This window comes from Rattus norvegicus, chromosome 6 (genome assembly GCF_036323735.1).
Source record: "Rattus norvegicus strain BN/NHsdMcwi chromosome 6, GRCr8, whole genome shotgun sequence".
Taxonomy (NCBI): Eukaryota; Metazoa; Chordata; class Mammalia; order Rodentia; family Muridae; genus Rattus; species Rattus norvegicus.
Genome location: NC_086024.1, coordinates 8,250,821 through 8,272,337, shown reverse-complemented (window position 1 = coordinate 8,272,337; position 21,517 = coordinate 8,250,821).

Here is a 21,517-nt window from a genome sequence, read left to right as displayed (position 1 = left end):
TATCACCCTGTACAAAGCTTAAGTCCAAGTGGACCTCCACATCAAACCAGATACACTCAGACTAATAGAAGAAAAAGTGGTGAAGCATCTCAAACACATGGGCACTGGAGAAAATTTCCTGAACAAAACACCAATGGCTTATGCTCTAAGAACAAGAATCAAAAATGGAATCTCATATAACTGCAAAGCTTCTTTAAGGCAAAGGACACTGTTGTTAGGACAAAATGGCAACCAAGAGAATGGGGAAAGATTTTTATGAATCCTGCAACAGATAGAGGGCTTATATCCAAATTATACAAAGAACTCAAGAAGTTAGACCGTAGGGAGACAAATAACCCTATTATAAAATGGGGTTCAGAGCTAAACAAAGAATTCATAGCTGAGGAGTGCTGGATGGCTGAGAAACACCTAAAGAAATGTTCCACATCTTTAGTCATAAGGGAAATGCAAATCAAAACAACCCTGAGATTTCACCTCACACCAGTGAGAATGGCTAAGATCAAAAACTCAGGTGACAGCAGATGCTGGCGAGGATGTGGAGAAAAAGGAACACTCCTCTATTGTTGGTGGGATTGCAGACTCGTTCCACCATTCTGGAAATCAGTCTGGAGGTTCTTCAGAAAATTGGACATTGAACTACCTGAGGACCCAGCTATACCTCTTTTGGGCATATTCCCAACAGATGCCCCAACATATAACAAGGTCACGTGCTCCACTATGTTCATAGCAGCCTTATTTATAATAGCCAAAAGCTGGAAAGAACCCATATACCCTTCAACAGAGGAATGGATAGAGAAAATGTGGTACATCTACACAATGGAATATTACTCTGCTATCAAAAACAATGACTTTATGAAATTCATAGGCAAACGGAGGGAACTGGAAAATATCATCCTGAGTGAGGTAACCCAATCACAGAAAAACACACATGGTATACACTCATTGATAAGTGGCTATTAGCCCAAATGCTTGAATTTCCCTAGATGCAAAGAACACATGAAACTCAAGACTGATGATCAAAATGCAAATGCTTCACTCCTTCTTCAAAAGGGGAACAAGAATACCCTTGGCAGGGAATAGGAAGGCAAAGATTAAAACAGAGGCAGAAGGAACACCCATTCAGAGCCTGCCCCACATGTGGCCTATACATATACAGCCACCCAATTAGACAAGATGGATGAAGCAAAGAAGTACAGGCCGATAGGAACCGGATATTGATCTCTCCTGAGAGACACAGCCAGAATACAGCAAATACATAGGCGAAGTCCAGCAGCAAAGCACTGAACTGAAAACTGGACCCCCGTTGAAGGAATTAGAGAAAGGAATGGAAGAGTTTGAAGGGACTAGAGCCATCCAACCAGAGCTTCCAGGGACTAAGCCACTCACTACCCAAAGACTATACATGGACTGACCCTGGTCTCCAACCTCATAGGTAACAATGAATAGTCTAGTGAGAGCACCAGTGGAAGGGGAAGCCCTTGTTCGTGCTAAGACTGAACCCCCAGTAACGTGATTATTGTGGGGATGGTGGTAGTGGGGGGAGGAATGGGAGGGGAACACCCATTTAGAAGGGGAGGGGTAGGAGCTAGGGGGATGTTGGCCGGGAAACCGGGAAATGGAATAACAATTGAAATGTAAATAAGAAGTACTCAAGTTAATAAAGAAAAAAAATGGAAATAGAAACAATAAAGGAATCACAAAGGGAGACAACCCTGGAGATAGGAAACCTAAGAAAGATATCAGGAGTCATAGACACTAGCATCACCAACAGAAAACAAGAGATAGAAGAAAGAATCTCTGGGGCAAAAGATACCACAGAGAACATTGACACAACCATAAAAAAAAACTGTAAAATGCAAGCAGCTCCTATAACAAAATATCCAGGATATGTAAGACATAACGAGAATGTCAAAAATTAGGATATTTGGTAAGGAAAGCATGAAAACTCCCAATTCAAAGGGATATAAATGTCTTCAACACAAGTATAGAAGAACACTTCACTAATCTAAAGAATGAGATGCCCATAATCATACAAGAAACCTACAGAACTTTAAATAGATTGAACCACAAAAGAAATTCTTCTTGTCACATAATAGTTAAAACACAATGGCACAAAACAAAGAAAGAATATAAAAGCAGTAAGGGGAAAAATTCAAGTTACATATATAAAGCCAGAATTTTCAAAATTGTATAGGACTTATCACCAGAGACTGTGAAAATCAGAAGATCCTGGGCAGATGTCATACAGACCCTAAGAGTAGACAAATGCCAGCCCAGGCTCCTATATCCAGCAAAACTCTCAATTAACATTGATGGAGAAACCAAGATATTCTATGACAAAACCAAATTTACACAATATCTTTCCATAAATCCAACCCTACAACAGACAATAGATTCAAAATGTTTACAGAAGGAGAGAAACTACACCCTAAAAAGAGCAAAAAAGTAATCTTGCAATAAACCCTGAAGAAGAAAAAAAAATATAAACATAATTGCACCTCTAACAAGAAAAATAACAGGAAACAACAATAACTATTCCTTACTATCTCTTAACATCAGTGGACTCAATTCCCCAACAAAAAGACATAGAATAACAGACTTGATACATAAAGAGGACCCAGCATTTTGCTGCATATAGGAAACACAACTCAGTGATAAAGACAGACAACACCTCAGAGGAAAAGGCTGGCAAACGAATTTCCAAGCAAATGTTCCCAAAAAACAAGCTAGAACAGCCATTCTAATATGGAATACAATTAATATTCAAACAAAAGTTATAAAAAATATAAGGAAGGACACTTCATATTCATCAAAGGAGAAATCAACCAAGATGAACTCTCCATCCTTAATATCTATGCTCCAAATGCAAGGGCACCTACATTCATAAAAGAAACCTTAAAGCTCAAAGCACATATTATTCCTCACAAAATAATAGTGGATGATTTCAACAATCCCTCCCATCACTGGATGGATAATGGAAAAAGAAACTAATCAGAGACATATAGAAACTAATAGAAGTTGTGAAACAAATTAATTTAAAAGATATTTATGGAAGATTTTATCCTATAATAGCACCTCATGGTACCATCTCCAAATTGACCACATAATCAGTCAGAAATCAGGCTTCAATAGATACAAGGAAATTGAAATAATACCATGCTTCCTATCAGATCACCACAGACTAATGTTAGTCTTCAATAAAAACAAGAACAACAGAAAGCCAAATACACATGGAAGTTAATGCTCTACCCAATAATAATTTAATAAAGGAAGAAATGAAGAAAGAAATTAAAGAGTTTTTAAAATTTAATGATAATGAAGGCATAACATACTCAGAATTATAGGACAAAAATGAAAGTAGTACTAAGAAGAAAACTCATAGCTCTGAGTGCCTCTAACAGGAAATTGGAGAGAACATAATTTAGCACCTTGACAGCACACCTAAAAGCTGTAAAACAAAAGGAGGCAAATACAACCAAGTGGAGTAGACATCAGAAAATATTCAAACTCATGTCTGAAACCAACCAAGGAGAAACAAAAGGAAGTATTAAAAGAATCAACAAAACCAGGAGCTGGTTCTTTGAGAAAATCAACAAATAGTATAAACCCTTAGCCAGACTAACCATAGGGCACATAGCATATCTAAATTAACAAATTCAGAAATGAAAAGGGAGATTTAGTAACAGAATCAGAGGAAATAAAAAAATTCATATCCTACTTCAAGAGCCTATATTCAACAAAACTGGAAAATCTGGATGAAATGGACAATTTTCTACACAGGTACCATGTACCAAAGTTAAATCAGGATCAGATAAACCATCTAAACTGTCCCCTAACTCCTACAAAAATAGTAGCATTTATTAAAACTCTTCCATCTGAAAAAAATGCGCAGGACCAGATTGGTTTAGTGGAGAATTCTATCAGTCCTTAATAGCTTTCATAGAAGACATCATACCAATAATGTCCAAACTATTCCAAAAATAGATACAGAAGGAATACTACCCAATTCCTTCTATGAATCCACAATTACACTTATACCTAAACCACAAAAAGATCTAACAAAGAAAGAGAACTTCAGACCAGTTTTCCTTTTGAATAGCAATATGCAAAAATACTCAGTAAATTTCTCGTTCATCATGATCAAGTTGGCTTCATCCTCAGGATGCAGGAATGGATCAATATATGGAATCCATCAGTGTAGTCCACTACGTAAAAAAATCTCAAAAGACTCACATGATCATCTCGTTACATGCAGAGCATCCATTTAAAACAATTGACACTCCTTCATGTTTAAAGCCTTAGAAAGATCAGGAAATCAAGGCCCATACCTAAACATAGTAAAAGCATCTACAGCAAACCCGTAGCTAACATCAAACTAAATGGAGAGAAACTTGAAGCCATCCCATTAAAATCTGGGACTAGACTATGCTGCCCACTCTCTAACTACTTATTCCTTACAGTACTCTAAGTCTTAGACAGAGCAATTCGACAACAAAAGGAGGTCAAAGGGATATAAATTGGAAAGGAAGAAGTCAAAATATCACTATTTTCAGATACCATAGTATACTAAGTGAACCCAAAAATATTACCAGAGAACTTCTAGGCCTGATAAACAACTTGAGCAAAATGGCTAGCAAAACTTAACACAAACAAATCAGTAGCCTTCTTCTACTTCAAGGATAAACAGGCGTGGAAATAAATTAGGGAAACAACACCCTTCAGAAGAATCACAAATAATAAAAAGTACCTTGATGTGAATCTAACCTAGCAAGTTAAAGATCTGCATGACATGAATTTCAAGTCTCTGAAGAAAAAAATTGAAGAAGATCTCAGAAATTGGAAGGATCTCCTATGCTCATGAATTGGCAGGATTAATAATGCAAAATTGGTCATCTTGCCAAAAGCAGTCTACAGATTCAATACAATGCCCATCAAAATTACAACTCTATTCTTCATAGAGTTAGAAAGAGAAATTTGCAAATTCATTTGGAATAACAAAAACCCTAGGATAGCAAAAACTTTTCTCAAAAATAAAAGAACTACTTTGGGAATCACTGTCCCTGGCCTCAAGCTGTATTACAGAGCAATAAGGATAAAAACTGTATGGTATTGGTACAGGTACAGATAGGTAGGTCAGTGGAATGGAATTGAAGACCAAAAAATGAATCCACATACCTATGGTCACTTGATCTTTCACAAAGAAGCTAAACCCATCCAGTGGAAAAAAGATAGCATTTTCAATAAATGGTGCTGTTTCAACTGGTGTTCAACATGTTGAAGAATGCAAATTGATCCATTCTCATTGCTCTGTACAAAGCTCAACTGCAAATGGATCAGGAATCTCTACATAAAACTAGATACACTCAAACTAATAGAAGAAAAAGTGGAGAAGATCCTTAGACACATGGGCACTGGGGAAATTTTCCTGAATAAAACACCAATAGCATATACTCTAAGTTCAAGAAATGACAAATGGGACTTCACAAGATTTCAAATCTTCTGTAAGGCCAAGGACACTGTTATTAGGACAAAACAGCCACCAACATATTGGGAAAAGATCTTTACCAGTCCTACATTTAATAGAGGGCTAATATCCAATATAAACAAGGAACTCAAGAAGTTAGACTGCAATGAATCTAATAATCCTATTAAAAAATGGGGTGCATAGCTAAACAAAGAATTCTTAACTGAGGAATATCGGATGGCTGAGAATCACCTAATGTTCAACATCCTTAGTCATCAAAGAAATGCAAATCAAAACAACCCTGAGATTTCCCTCTTGTGGATAGCCGCGATAGCATTCACCATTACAAGATGGCGCTGGCTTCCGCTGCACCAGCCCGACTTCCTTTCAGGAAACTAGCTGTGTGTGCATGTGCAAGATTGTGTTCGTGCCAAATCTTTGCCCATCCCTGGGCGTGCCAATGAGATCATGGGTAAGTGACCAATCAGGCGTGGACACACCACATTAGGGTGTATATAAGCAGCGCCATTCTGGGGCTCAGTCTCTTCCTCTTTAAGATGCAATAAACGCTTTGCTGCAGAAGGATCCTGGTGTCCGCGCGTGCGTTCTGGCTGGCAAGACGATAGCGCGGGACACCCTCTGTGCCTGTCAGAGTGACTAAGATCAAATACTCAGAGGACAACAGATACTGATGAGGATATGGAGAAGGGGGAACACTCCTCCATTGTTGTTGGGATTGGAAGCTGGTATAACAACTTCAGATATCACTCTAGAAATTTTTGAGAAAATATTATATAGTACTAGCTGAGCATCCAGCTATACGACTCCTGAGTATATACCCAAAAGATGTTCCAGCAAGAACACATGCTCCACCAAGTTTATAGCATTTTTATTTATAAAAACCTGAAGTTGAAAAGAACCCAGATGTCCTTCAACAGATGGATGGATACAGAAAATGTGGTAGACTTCATGAAATTCATACTCAAATGGATGGAACTAGAAAATATCATCCTGAGTGAGGTAATCCAATCACAATAAAACACACATTGTATGCACTCAATGATAAGTGTATAATGGCCACAAAGCTCAGATTACCCAAGATACAATCCACAGACCACATGATGCTCAAGAAGGATGACCAAAGTGCAGATGCTCCAGTCCTTCTTAGAAGCAGGATCAAAAATATTCATAGGAGGAGATATGGAGACAAAGTTTGAGGCAGAGATTGATGGAATGTCTATACAATGCCTGCCCCACCTTGGGAACTATCCCATACCCATACAGTCACCAAACCCAGACAATATTGCTGATGCCAAGAAGTGCATTTTGAAAGGAGTCTGATATAGCTGTCTCCTGATAGGCTCTGCCAGAGCATGACAAATACAGAGAGCAATGCTAGGGTCCAATCATTGTACTGAGAATGGGGTCCCCATTGGAGGAGCTATAGAATGGACTGAAAGCACTGAAGGGGCTTGCAACGCCATAAGAACAATAACAACCAGACACGGTGAGAGAGAGACCCAACCGCCTGGTCAGGTGGGCACTCCTGAGGCTGCAGAGCGGAAGAGACCACCAACTCTGCTCACCCCTGCCCACATCCCTGGCCCAAGAGGAAACTGTATAAGGCCTCTGGGCTCCCGTGGGGGAGGGCCCAGGAGCGGCAGGACCCCTGTCCCTGAGACACCGCCGGAACCTGAAAGAAACAGACCGGATAAACAGTTCTCTGCACCCAAATCCCGTGGGAGGGAGAGCTAAACCTTCAGAGAGGCAGACAAGCCTGGGAAACCAGAAGTGACTGCTCCCTGCATACACATCTCGGACGCCAGAGGAAAAAGCCAAAGACCATCTGGAACCCTGGTGCACTGAAGTTCCCGGAAGGGGCGGCACAGGTCTTCCTGGTTGCTGCCGCTGCAGAGAGCCCGTGGGCAGCACCCCATGAGCGAACCTGAGCCTCGGGACCACAGGTAAGACCAAATTTTCTGCTGCAAGAAAGCTGCCTGGTGAACTCAAGACACAGGCCCACAGGAACAGCTGAAGACCTGTAGAGAGGAAAAACTACACGCCAGAAAGCAGAACACTCTGTCCCCATAACTGACTGAAAGAGAGGAAAACAGGTCTACAGCACTCCTGTCACACAGGCTTATAGGACAGTCTAGCCACTGTCAGAAATAGCAGAACAAAGTAACACTAGAGATAATCTGATGGCGAGAGGCAAGCGCAGGAACCCAAGCAACAGAAACCAAGACTACATGCCATCATCGGAGCCCAATTCTCCCACCAAAACAAACATGGAATATCCAAACACACCAGAAAAGCAAGATCTAGTTACAAAATCATATTTGATCATGATGCTGGAGGACTTCAAGAAAGACATGAACACACTTAGGGAAGCACAGGAAAACATTAATAAACAAGTAAAAGCCTACAGAGAGGAATCGCAAAAATCCCTGAAAGAATTCCAAGAAAACACAATCAAACAGTTGAAGGAATTAAAAATGGAAATAGAAGCAATCAAGAAAGAACACATGGAAACAACCCTGGATATAGAAAACCAAAAGAAGAGACAAGGAGCTGTAGATACAAGCCTCACCAACAGAATTCAAGAGATGGAAGAGAGAATCTCAGGAGCAGAAGACTCCATAGAAATCATTGACTCAACTGTCAAAGATAATGTAAAGCGGAAAAAGCTACTGGTCCAAAACATACAGGAAATCCAGGACTCAATGAGAAGATCAAACCTAAGGATAATATGTATAGAAGAGAGTGAGGACTCCCAGCTCAAAGGACCAGTAAATATCTTCAACAAAATCATAGAAGAAAACTTCCCTAACCTAAAAAAAGAGATACCCATAGACATACAAGAAGCCTACAGAACTCCAAATAGATTGGACCAGAAAAGAAACACCTCCCGTCACATAATTGTCAAAACACCAAACGCACAAAATAAAGAAAGAATATTAAAAGCAGTAAGGGAAAAAGGTCAAGTAACATATAAAGGCAGACCTATCAGAATCACACCAGACTTCTCGCCAGAAACTATGAAGGCCAGAAGATCCAGGACTGATGTCATACAGACCCTAAGAGAACACAAATGCCAGCCCAGGTTACTGTATCCAGCAAAACTCTCAATTAACATTGATGGAGAAACCAAGATATTCCATGACAAAACCAAATTTACACAATATCTTTCTACAAATCCAGCACTACAAAGGATAATAAATGGTAAAGGCCAACATAAGGAGGCAAGCTATACCCTAGAAGAAGCAAGAAACTAATCGTCTTGGCAACAAAACAAAGAGAATGAAAGCACACAAACATAACCTCACATCCAAATATGAATATAAAGGGAAGCAATAATCACTATTCCTTAATATCTCTCAATATCAATGGCCTCAACTCCCCAATAAAAAGACATAGATTAACAAACTGGATACGCAACGAGGACCCTGCATTCTGCTGCCTACAGGAAACACACCTCAGAGACAAAGACAGACACTACCTCAGAGTGAAAGGCTGGAAAACAACTTTCCAAGCAAATGGTCAGAAGAAGCAAGCTGGAGTAGCCATTCTAATATCAAATAAAATCAATTTCCAACTAAAAGTCATCAAAAAAGATAAGGAAGGACACTTCATATTCATCAAAGCAAAAATCCACCAAGATGAACTCTCAATCCTAAATATCTATGCCCCAAATACAAGGGCACCTACATACGTAAAAGAAACCTTACTAAAGCTCAAAACACACATTGCACCTCACACAATAATAGTGGGAGACTTCAACACCCCACTCTCATCAATGGACAGATCATGGAAACAGAAATTAAACAGTGATGTCGACAGACTAAGAGAAGTCATGAGCCAAATGGACTTAACGGATATTTATAGAACATTCTATCCTAAAGCAAAAGGATATACCTTCTTCTCAGCTCCTCATGGTACTTTCTCCAAAATTGACCATATAATTGGTCAAAAAACGGGCCTCAACAGGTACAGAAAGATAGAGATAATCCCATGCATGCTATCGGACCACCACGGCCTAAAACTGGTCTTCAATAACAATAAGGGAAGAATGCCCACATATACGTGGAAATTGAACAATGCTCTACTCAATGATAACCTGGTCAAGGAAGAAATAAAGAAAGAAATTAAAAACTTTTTAGAATTTAATGAAAATGAAGATACAACATACCCAAACTTATGGGACACAATGAAAGCTGTGCTAAGAGGAAAACTCATAGCGCTGAGTGCCTGCAGAAAGAAACAGGAAAGAGCATATGTCAGCAGCTTGACAGCACACCTAAAAGCTCTAGAACAAAAAGAAGCAAATACACCCAGGAAGAGTAGAAGGCAGGAAATAATCAAACTCAGAGCTGAAATCAACCAAGTAGAAACAAAAAGGACCATAGAAAGAATCAACAGAACCAAAAGTTGGTTCTTTGAGAAAATCAACAAGATAGATAAACCCTTAGCCAGACTAACGAGAGGACACAGAGAGTGCGTCCAAATTAACAAAATTAGAGAGGAAAAGGGAGACATAACTACAGATTCAGAGGAAATTCAAAAAATCATCAGATCTTACTATAAAAACCTATATTCAACAAAATTTGAAAATCTTCAGGAAATGGACAATTTCCTAGACAGATACCAGGTATCGAAGTTAAATCAGGAACAGATAAACCAGTTAAACAACCCCATAATTCCTAAGGAAATAGAAGCAGTCATTAAAGGTCTTCCAACCAAAAAGAGCACAGGTCCAGACGGGTTTAGTGCAGAATTCTATCAAACCTTCATAGAAGACCTCATACCAATATTATCCAAACTATTCCACAAAATTGAAACAGATGGAGCACTACCGAATTCCTTCTACGAAGCCACAATTACTCTTATACCTAAACCACACAAAGACACAAAAAAGAAAGAGAACTTCAGACCAATTTCCCTTATGAATATCGACGCAAAAATACTCAATAAAATTCTGGCAAACCGAATTCAAGAGCACATCAAAACAATCATCCACCATGATCAAGAAGGCTTCATCCCAGGCATGCAGGGATGGTTTAATATACGGAAAACCATCAACGTGATCCATCATATAAACAAACTGAAAGAACAAAACCACATGATCATTTCATTAGATGCTGAGAAAGCATTTGACAAAATTCAACACCCCTTCATGATAAAAGTCCTGGAAAGAATAGGAATTCAAGGCCCATACCTAAACATAGTAAAAGCCATATACAGCAAACCAGTTGCTAACATTAAACTAAATGGAGAGAAACTTGAAGCAATCCCACTAAAATCAGGGACTAGACAAGGCTGCCCACTCTCTCCCTACTTATTCAATATAGTTCTTGAAGTTCTAGCCAGAGCAATCAGACAACAAAAGGAGATCAAGGGGATACAGATCGGAAAAGAAGAAGTCAAAATATCACTATTTGCAGATGACATGATAGTATATTTAAGTGATCCCAAAAGTTCCACCAGAGAACTACTAAAGCTGATAAACAACTTCAGCAAAGTGGCTGGGTATAAAATTAACTCAAATAAATCAGTTGCCTTCCTCTATACAAAAGAGAAACAAGCCGAGAAAGAAATTAGGGAAACGACACCCTTCATAATAGACCCAAATAATATAAAGTACCTCGGTGTGACTTTAACCAAGCAAGTAAAAGATCTGTACAATAAGAACTTCAAGACACTGAGGAAAGAAATTGAAGAAGACCTCAGAAGATGGAAAGATCTCCCATGCTCATGGATTGGCAGGATTAATATAGTAAAAATGGCCATTTTACCAAAAGCAATCTACAGATTCAATGCAATCCCCATCAAAATACCAATCCAATTCTTCAAAGAGTTAGACAGAACAATTTGCAAATTCATCTGGAATAACAAAAAACCCAGGATAGCTAAAGCTATCCTCAACAATAAAAGGACTGCAGGGGGAATCACTATCCCTGAACTCAAGCAGTATTACAGAGCAATAGTGATAAAAACTGCATGGTATTGGTGCAGAGACAGACAGATAGACCAATGGAATAGAATTGAAGACCCAGAAATGAACCCACACACCTATGGTCACTTGATTTTTGACAAAGGAGCCAAAACCATCCAATGGAAAAAAGATAGCATTTCCAGCAAATGGTGCTGGTTCAACTGGAGGGCAACATGTAGAAGAATGCAGATCGATCCATGCTTATCACCCTGTACAAAGCTTAAGTCCAAGTGGATCAAGGACCTCCACATCAAACCAGACACACTCAAACTAATAGAAGAAAAACTAGGGAAGCATCTGGAACACATGGGCACTGGAAAAAATTTCCTGAACAAAACACCAATGGCTTATGCTCTAAGATCAAGAATCGACAAATGGGATCTCATAAAACTGCAAAGCTTCTGTAAGGCAAAGGACACGGTGGTTAGGACAAAATGGCAACCAACAGATTGGGAAAAGATCTTTACCAATCCTACAACAGATAGAGGCCTTATATCCAAAATATACAAAGAACTCAAGAAGTTAGACCGCAGGGAAACAAATAACCCTATTAAAAAATGGGGTTCAGAGCTAAACAAAGAATTCACAGCTGAGGAATGCCGAATGGCTGAGAAACACCTAAAGAAATGTTCCACATCTTTAGTCATAAGGGAAATGCAAATCAAAACAACCCTGAGATTTCACCTCACACCAGTGAGAATGGCTAAGATCAAAAACTCAGGTGACAGCAGATGCTGGCAAGGATGTGGAGAAAGAGGAACACTCCTCCATTGTTGGTGGGATTGCAGACTGGTAAAACCATTCTGGAAATCAGTCTGGAGGTTCCTCAGAAAATTGGACATTGAACTGCCTGAGGATCCAGCTATACCTCTCTTGGGCATATACCCAAAAGATGCCTCAACATATAAAAGAGACACGTGCTCCACTATTTTCATCGCAGCCTTATTTATAATAGCCAGAAAATGGAAAGAACCGAGATGCCCTTCAACAGAGGAATGGATACAGAAAATGTGGTACATCTACACAATGGAATATTACTCAGCTATCAAAAACAACGAGTCTATGAAATTCGTAGGCAAATGGTTGGAACTGGAAAATATCATCCTGAGTGAGCTAACCCAATCACAGAAAGACATACATGGTATGCACTCATTGATAAGTGGCTATTAGCCCAAATGCTTGAATTACCCTAGATCCCTAGAACAAACGAAACTCAAGACGGATGATCAAAATGTGAATGCTTCACTCCTTCTTTAAATGAGGAAAAAGAATACCCGTGGCTGGGAAGGGAGAGGCAAAGATTAAAACAGAGACTGAAGGAACACCCATTCAGAGCCTGCCCCACAGGTGGCCCATACATATACAGCCACCCAATTGGACAAGATGGATGAAGCAAAGAAGTGCAGAGCCGGATGTAGATCGCTCCTGAGAGACACAGCCAGAATACAGCAAATACAGAGGCGAATGCCAGCAGCAAACCACTGAACTGAGAATAGGTCCCCCGTTGAAGGAATCAGAGAAAGAACTGGAAGAGCTTGAAGGGGCTCGAGACCCCAAAAGTACAACAATGTCAAGCAACCAGAGCTTCCAGGGACTAAGCCACTACCTAAAGACTATATATGGACTGACCCTGGACTCTGACCCCATAGGTAGCAATGAATATCCTAGTAAGAGCACCAGTGGAAGGGGAAGCCCTGGGTCCTGCTAAGACTGAACCCCCAGTGAACTAGACTATGGGGGCAGGGCGGCAATGGGGGGAGGGTTGGGAGGGGAACACCCATAAGGAAGGGGAGGGGGGAGGGGGATTTTGCCCGGAAACCGGGAAAGGGAATAACACTTGAAATGTATATAAGAAATACTCAAGTTAATAAAAAAAAAATGAAGACTCAAAAAAAAAAAAAAAAAAGAACAATAACAACGAACCAGAGTATCCTAGGACTAAACTGCCCATCACACCCAAAAGTATACATGGACAGACCTAAGGCTTCAGGTGCATTTGTAGCAGAGGATGACCTTGTTGGGCACTAATGGGCAGAGTGGTCCTTGTTCTTGCCAAGGGTGTACCCCAGTGTAGGGGAATATCAGGGCTGGTAGAAGGAAAGTGGTGGGTGGTTGGGGAGGGAGAACACTCTCATAGAAGGCAGAAAGGGAAATGGGATAGCAGGCTTTTGGATGGGAAACCGGGAAAGGTGATAACATTTGAAATGTAAATAAATAAAAAATCCAATAAAAAAATAAAATTCACTGTGTAAATAAAAAGAAAATATTCAGTGAAAGGAAAGGAAAAGAAATGTATTTGTCAGCAATAACATTTTAGCTGGCAAAATAAAAAATGAATTTTATTTACAATAGAATCAAAACTCTTAAAGAAAAAAAAAAGAACACATGAAGAACACAGTCCACTGTTTATTGGGTCAAAATAGGAAGGTCCTTTGCCGAGTAATTTCCTGCTATTGTATTTTTAAAGTAACAAAGAAAACAAGCTCAAAAGCAAATTTCCTAAGAATTAAAAGGGCAAAACAAAAATAAAATACATTTCTTTATTTTGTTTTAATTATGTATTTAGATTACATTTTTAAAAAATATTTATTTATTTTGCATCTCTCTTATAATTTTATTTTTCTTGGATATTTTATGTAGTTTCATTTCAAATGTTATACCCTTTCTCCTCTCTCCCATAGCCCCTCCCCCTCCCCCTGCTTCTATGAGTAGGTTCTCATTCCCACCCACTCACTCCCACTTCAACAACCTGTCATTTCCTACATCAGAGCAATGAGCCTTCACAGGACCAAGGGCTTCCCCTCCTATTGATGCCAGACAATGCCATCCTCTGTCCATATGCGGCTGGAGTCACGTGTCCCACCCCCCCCACCCCCACCATGTGTACTCTTTGCTTGGTGGTTTAGTCCCTGGGAGCTCTGGGAGGTCTGTTTGGTTGATATTGTTGTTCTTCCTAGGTGGTTGCAAACCCCTTCAGCTCCTTCAATCCATTGTCTAACTCCTCCATTGGGGTCGTCCTGCTCAGCCTGATGGTTAGCTACAAGCATCCTCATCTGTATCAGTAAGGCTTTGGGAGAGCCTCAGTTGACATCCATATCAGGCTCCTGCCAGCAAGCACTTAATGGCATCAGCAGTAGTGACTGGGTTTGTTGACTGCATATGAGATGGATCTCCAGGTGGGACAGTTTCTGGATGGCCTTTCCTTCAATCTCTACTCCACTCTTTGTCCTTGTATTTCCTCTTATGAATATTTTGTTCTCTCAGTCTTCCATCTATGACTATTTTGCTGAAAACAATCTACAGATTCACTGCAGCCCCCATCAAAATTTCAACTCAATTCTTCATAGAGTTAGAAAGAACAATAGGCAAATTCATTTGTAATTAAAAAAAAAAAGACAGGATCAGAAAAACCATTCTCAACAATAAAAGAACTTCTGGGGGAATCACCGTCCGTGACCTGAAGCTGTATAACAGATTAATCATGATGAAAACTGTCTGGGTTTTAATACTATTGCTCTGTTAGCAGTTTGAATTGAGAAGCCCTTTTATCATACAGAATTGTTTTAAATAACTTGTGTTTTTGTTTTTCCATATGAAATAGAGTGTTGTTCTTCCAAGGTCTGTAAATAATTGTTTTAGAATTTGTACGAGAAATACATTGAGGTTTAAATTGCTTTCTTAAAATTGGATATTTATCTATGCTAATCGTACTGGTCCATGAGCATGGGAGATCTTTCCATCTTCTGGTAATTTCTATAATTTCTTTCTTCAAAAGCTTGAAGTTCTTGTCATAGAGGCTTTTATCTGGTTCATTAGAGTTATGCCAAAGTATTTTGTGTTTAGCTATTGTGAAGTGTGTTGTTTTTCTAATTTCTTTTGAAGTCCATTTACTGATTGTATGTAAGAGGACTGCAGTGTTTTGTTTGTTTGTTTGTTTGTTTGTTTTGTGTGTGTGTGTGTGTGTTTTTGTTTTCTTAGTTCATTTTGTATCCTGTCACTTTGCTGAAGGTGTTTATTAGCTGTAAGATTTCTCTGGTAGAACTTTTGGGGTAACAAATACACTATCATATTGTTAATAGCAATACTTTTTACTTCTTCCTTTCCAGTTTGTATCCCCTTGACCTCTTTTAGTAGTCTTATTGCTCTAAAACTTCACATATAATATTGAGCAGACTTGTTTTGTTTTAGTGGAGTGGCTTTGTGTTTCGCTCCATTAAATTTGGTGTTATTATCAAAGCCATTATCTTTCTGTATTGCCTTTACTGTGTTTAGGTATGGGCCTTATATCACTGATGTATGCAAAACTTTTATTGTTAAATAGTGTTGGGTTTTGTCAAAGATTTTTTTCAACATCTAATGAGATGATTGTGTGCTCTTTTTCTCATTCAGTTTATTTTACAGGGTGGGTTACATTGATGGGCTTTCATATGCTGAATCATCCCTGCAACTCTATGATGAAACCTATTTGATCATAGTAGATGATATATTTTATTTGTTACTGGATTTGGTTTTTTTGAGTATTTTTTTTAGTATTTTTGCATCAATGTTCCTAAGGAAAACTGTTCTGAAATTCTCTTTCTTAGTTGAGTATTTGTGCACTTTAGGTATCAAGGTGACTGTGGCCTGTTAGAATGAGTTTGGCAATGTTCCTTCTATTTTTATTTTGTGTAACAATTTGAGGAATATTGGTATTAGCTCTTATTTGAAAGTCTGGTAGAATTCTGTGCTAAAATCATCTACATCTGGACTTTTGGGGGGTAGGGATAGGGAGTTAAGAGAGTTTTAATGATTGCTTTTATTCTTTTAGGGGTTATATATCTATTTATATTGTTTATGTGATCTTAATTTAACTTTCTAAGTTTTATCCACTGAGAAACATTTTCCTTTCAGGGTGCAATTGTTTTAAGGCTACTTACTATTTTAGTTGTTGGGGAATCCACAAGAAGGCTGAGGTGCATGTCTGCTACATATGTGCAGGAAGCCTAGGTCTAACACATGATACTCAGGTTTGTGGTTCCATCTCTGAGATCCTTCTAGTTAGTTAACTTTCTTGGTCTTCCTGTGGAGTTCCTATCCTTTCAGTACCTTCAGTCCCCCCCCCCCCAACTCTTCATTAAGATTCTCTGAGTTCTATCCACTTGATGTGGGTCTCTGCATCTGTTGTGGTCAGCTGCTGCGTGGAGCTTCTCAGGGAATGGTCATGCTAGGCTTCTGTCTACCAGCATAATAGAGTATCATTAATAGTGCATACCCATGGGATGGGTCTCAATTTGGGCTGGTCATTGGTTAGCCATTCCCTTATCCCTGCTCCATTCTATGTTTCTGCATTTATTGTAAACAGGATAAACTTTCGGTCAAAGTTTTGTGGGTTGATAGGTGTCCATATTGGTCTAATTGGGTTCTTGACTGCTAACAGGAGATGGCCTCTTCAGGTTCCATATCCCCACTGCTGTGAGTCTCAACTGAAGTCACCACATTGATTCCTTAGGAGCATCTCCTTCTCAGGTCTCCGACACATCTTTGAGATGCTCCCCTGACTCCCATCAGCTGCAGATCACTCCCCTGGTCCACTGTCCCTCTCTCCTATCTCTCCCATCATCTGATCCTGAAATGTACATTCTCCTCCTGGTCCCCTCTACCACTGAGGTCCCTCCCTCTACATGCTTCCTATGACTATTTTATTTCCACTTTGATGTGAGATTCAAGCCTTCTTATTTGGACCTTCCCTCTTGTTTAGCTTCTTTTGCTTTGTGGAGTGTAGTCTGGGTATTCTGTACATTACAGCTAATATCCATTTATAAGTTAATAAATTTCATACCTGTCGTTTTGGGACTGGGTTACCACAATCAGGATGATATTCTCAAGGTCCATCCATTTGCCATCAAAATTTATGATATCTTCTTTTCATAGCTGAATAGTATTCCACTGTATACATGTACCACATTTCCTTTATCCATTCTTTACTTCAGGACATTTAAACTATTTTCAGTTTCTGGCTGTTGCAAATGAAGACGATATTAACTTTGAATAGTTGTTGAGCAAGTTTCCCTGTGATAGAATAGCACTACTTTTAGGTATATGCCAAGGAGTGGGACAGGTGGATCATGGGATAGAAATGTTCCCAGATTTTTGAGAAACTGTTAGATTAATTTGCAAAGTGCTTAGTCAGTGGAGTAGTGTTTCACTTGCTCCACATCCTCCCTAACATGTGCTATCACTTGAGTTTTTGACCTTAGCCCTTCTGACTGGTATAATCATTTTGATTTGCATTTCTCTGATTACTACGGAGGCAAGGCAGTTTTTTAAGTGCTTTTCTGTCTTTCGAGAGTCCTTTGTTGAAAATTCTCTATTTTGGCTCCCCGTTTTAAAATTGGGTTATTTGGATTATTAATTTCTTAAATTCTTCATAGGTTTTGGATTTTAGCCCTCTGTCAGGTGTAAGGATGATGGAGATACCTTCCCAATCTGTGGCCTGTCGTTTTTTCATATTGACAGTGTCCTTTACCTTATAGAAGCATTTCAATTTCTTGAGATCTCGATGGTTTATCCTATAGCCTGAGCCATTGGTGTTCTTTTCACAATTTGTCTCCTGTACTAATGAGTTCAGGCTATCCCCCCACTTTCTAGATTTAGTGTATCTGGTTTTGTTGAGGTCTTTGATCTATTTGGATATGAGTTTTGTGTAGAGTGATAGATATAGATCTACCTGCATTCTTCTCCATATAGACATCCAGTTAGACCAGCAAAATTTGTTGAAGCTTCATTCCTTTTTCCATTGTATTGTTTTTCCTTCTTTGTCAAACAACAAATATGCATAGGGTTCTGGGGTCATTTTAGGGTCTTCAATTTGATTCCATTTATCATAGGACCTAATGATTCTTTGATTTTCCCATGTCAGTTGTTATTTCCCTCAATTCATTTCTGATTTTGTTATGTTGGATAGCACCTCTCTGCCTTTGAGTTTGGCTAAGGGTCCATCTTGTTGATTTTTTCAAAGAACTATCTTGTTGCCTCATTGATCCGTTGTATTATACTTTTTGTTATGATTTTACTGGTTTTAGCCTTAAGTTTTATTATTTCCTCCCATCTAATTGTCTTGTACTTACTTCATTTTGTTCTAGAATTTTCATGTATGCTGTTAAGTCTCTAGTGTGAGATATTATTAATTACTATACGAAGACACTGTGTTACAGACTTTATTTTTAGTGCTGCTTTCATTGTATCCCATATATTTGGAAATGTAGTGCATTCATTTTCATTGAGTCCTAGAAAGTCTTTATTTTTTCTCTTTATTTATTTCATTCATGACCCAATGGTCATTGAGAAGAGAGTTATTAATTTTCTATACGTGTGTTGTTTGTTGTTTCTCTTGTTGAAACTTAGCTTTAATTCATGTTGGCCTGATAAGGTACACCAGATTACTTAGAATCTCCTAGATATGAAGAGAGAAGTTCTGTGAGGTGCTGAAAAGAAAGTATATTATTTTTATTTGTTGAAATGTTTTATACATATCTTTTATGGCCATTTGAGTCATAATTTCCATTAGTTCCATTATTTCTGCTTAATTTCTGTCTGGATAACCTGTCTATTGTTGAGAGTCAGATGTTAAAATCTAAAATATGTGGGTTTTGATGTGTGATTAAAACTTTAGTACTTTTTTATTTTTTATATATGTGGGTGCCTCTGTATTTGGGGATAGATATTCAAAACCAAGAAGTCATCGTGGGCCCGAACCTCGCTGATTCCTGCCCACAGCTCCCTGCTCCCAAACACCGTGGGAGAGAGAGGTCACACCCCCGACAGGTGGGCACTCCTAAGATTGCAGAGCTGAAGAGACCACCAATACTGCACACCCCTGCCTACATCCTTGGCACAAGAGGAAAGTGTATAGGGCCTCTGGGAAATGGAAGACAGGGGCATTGGAGCAGCAGGCCCCCGCAGTCCAGACAACCACCCAGACTTGAAGGGACCAATCAACAGCTATCTGCACTCAAATCCCATGGGAGGGAGAGGTAAACCTTCAGAGGGGCAGACATGCCTGGGAGGCCAGAAGAGACTACACTTTTCCCACATTTCTGACTCCAGAGGGAAACACCTAACTCCATCTGGGATCCGGGTGCACAGGGGCTCCTGAAAAATGCAGCACAGGCCCTCCTGGTTGCTGCCCTCACGAAGAGCTCAAAAGCAGCCCCCTACAAGCAACTTGAGCCTCAGAACCACAGGTAAGACCAACTTTTCTGTTCCAAGCGACATGCCTGGTAGACTCAGGACAGAGTCCCACAGGAACAGCTGAAGACCAGTAGGCAGGAAAGACTACACACTCGAAAGCAGAACACTCTGTTCCAACAACTGGCTGAAAGAATACAGGAACACAGGTGTACAGCACTCCTGACACACAGGCCTATAGGAAGGTCTAATCACTGTCAGAGATAGCAGAATAAGGTAACACCAGAGACAACCTGATGGTGAGAGGCAAGCACAGGAACCCAAGCAACAGAAACCAAGACTACATGGAATCATCGGAGCCCAATTCTCACATCAAGGCAAACACTGAATATCCAAACACAGCAGAAAAGCAAGATCTAGATTTAAAATCACATTTGGTCATGATACTGGAGGACGTCAAGAAAGACATGAAGCACTCCCTTAAGAAACACAGGAAAACATAAATAAACAAGTAGAAGCCTACAGAGAGGAATCAAAAAATCCCAGAAAGAACTCCAGGAAAACACAATCAAACAGGTGAGAGAATTAAAAATGGAAACAGAAACAATAAGGAAAGCACAAAGGGAAACAACCCTGGAAATAGAAGACCAAAGGAAGAGACAAGGAGCCTCAGATACAAGGATCACCAACATAATACAAAAGATAGAAGAGAGAAGCTGAGGAGAAGAAGATTCCATAGAAAACATTGACACAACGGTCAAAGATAATGTAAAATGGAAAAAGCAACTGGTCCAAAACATACAGGAATTCCAGGACTCAATGAGAATATCAAACCTAAGGAAAATAGGTATAGAAGAGAGTGAAGACTTCCAGCTCAAAAGTCCAGTAAATATCTTCAACAAAATAATAGAAGAAAATTTCCCTAACCTAAAGAAAGAGATGCCCATAAACATACAAGAAGCCTACAGAACACCAAATAGATTAGACCAGAAAAGAAAATCCTCTGGTCACATAATAGTCAAAACACCAAATGCACAAAATAAAGAAAGAATATTAAATGCAGTAAGGGAAAAAGAGAACAGACCCTAAGAGAACACAAATGCCAGTTCAGTTTACTGCATCCTGCAAAACTCTCAATTAACATAGATGGAGAAACCAAGGTATTCCATGACAAAACCAAATTTACACAATATCTTTCTACAAATCCAGCACTACAAAGGATAACAAATGGTAAAGCCCAACATAAGGAGGCAGGATACACCCTAGACAAAGCAAGAAACTAATCGTCTTGGCAACAAATCAAAGAGAAGAAAAGCACACAAACATAATCTCACACACAAATATGAATATAACAGGAAGCAATAATCACTATCCCTTAATATCTCTCAACATCAATGGACTCAATTCCCCAATAAAAGGCCATAGATTAACAAACTGGATAAGCAAAGAGGACCCTGCTTTCTGCTGCCTACAGGGAACACACTTCAGAGACAAAGACAGACACTACCACAGAGTGAAAGGCTGGAAAAGAAATTTACAAGCAAATGATCTGAAGAAGCAAGCTGGAGTAGCCATTCTAATATCAAATAAGAACGATTTTCAACCAAAAGTCATCAAAAAGATAAGGAAGGACACTTCATACTCATCAAAGGAAAAATCCACAAAGATGAACTCTCAATCCTAAATATCTAGGCTCCAAATACAAGGGCATCTACATACATAAAAGAAACCTTAGTAAAGCTCCAAACACACATTGCACCTCACACAATAATTGTAGGAGATTTCAACACCCCACTCTCATCAATGGACAGATCATGGAAACAGAAATTAAACAGAGACATAGACAGATTACGGGATGTCATGAACCAAATGGTCTTAACAGATATTTATAGAAC